The following is a 1,097-nucleotide window of genomic DNA, read 5'->3' as shown; positions in this document are numbered from 1 at the left end:
GGTGGCTGGGGCTGTCGGCTGAGGGCACCGACCTCTGGGCTGAGCCAGAACCCAGAGCTTTGGGTTTAGGAGTTTTTTTCAGTTTTGGTCAGCTCAGTCTGTTAAACGTACAGGTTAATTTTTAGATAAAAAAAGCAACTTTTGAAATCTAGCAGAATTTTACTTTAGAAGACCTTTGGATCTCTCTGCAAAAAATGTATTAAAACAAAATGTTTTCACAGTGAACTGTTTTATTTTGCAGTTAAAAGTTTTTGCTTTGTTAATTAACGGGCTTGTTCTTGGGGTTTTTATGAATTTGCTGTTTGTCATAGCAATGAGCACAGACTGCAAAACTGAGTCTTTTAGGAGTGTTCTGCCCTGGCCCTTGGCTGCACCGGGCAGTCACTACTGGGGGGTGTTGGGGCTCCTAATACTGTGTTACAGGCAGCTTTGCTCCGCAGGATGCCGGGAATCGGTGACACCAGCTGTGCCTACAGATGTGTCCGTCCTCTCCCCTCCCCGCTGGGTCTCGCGGCTTTGCAAAGTCTGATGATGGGCTCAGGGAATTTGTACGTGCCAAAGAGCGGATTATCTCCTAATCCTATGGATGACATCAAGCCTGGGTATGAGCCACAAATAACCTGCGAGTACATCAGTGGGTGTGTGTCCGTGTCCTTACACTCACCCTTCGGTGCCGTGTAGCACTGGGAAAGCGGGTGGTCACTGAGCACCGTGACCAGAGCTGTTGGGGACGAGGGACAGAGCACAGTCCCTGCAGGAGCAGCTGTGCAGGCGGGCTAGTGCCCGTACCCCCTTCACGATGCACCCACCACCCCGCACCCCGGCCCTCACCTCCGCCCTCCCTCCCTCCCCCCAGTCCCAGGCTCCCTGGGAGCGCGGTGCCACAGGGGCGGCTGTTGGCCGCGTCCTCCCTCTCCCGTGCTCAGACTTGTTGGTCTCTTCCATGCGATTTGCTTTGCTGCAGCAGCGTAGCTGGCACGCGGGGGCTGGACGCAGGGAGGTGAGGGCAGGACGGGCTCCTCAAGCTGCCGGAGCACGCCGGGACGGGGCACGGGTGGGTGCGTGGTGCTGGGCTCGGGGCTGACCACCCAAGATGA

This window comes from Fulmarus glacialis, unplaced genomic scaffold (genome assembly GCF_000690835.1).
Source record: "Fulmarus glacialis isolate BGI_N327 unplaced genomic scaffold, ASM69083v1 scaffold32964, whole genome shotgun sequence".
NCBI classification, from domain to species: domain Eukaryota; kingdom Metazoa; phylum Chordata; class Aves; order Procellariiformes; family Procellariidae; genus Fulmarus; species Fulmarus glacialis.
Note: the sequence above shows the minus strand (reverse complement) of the source record.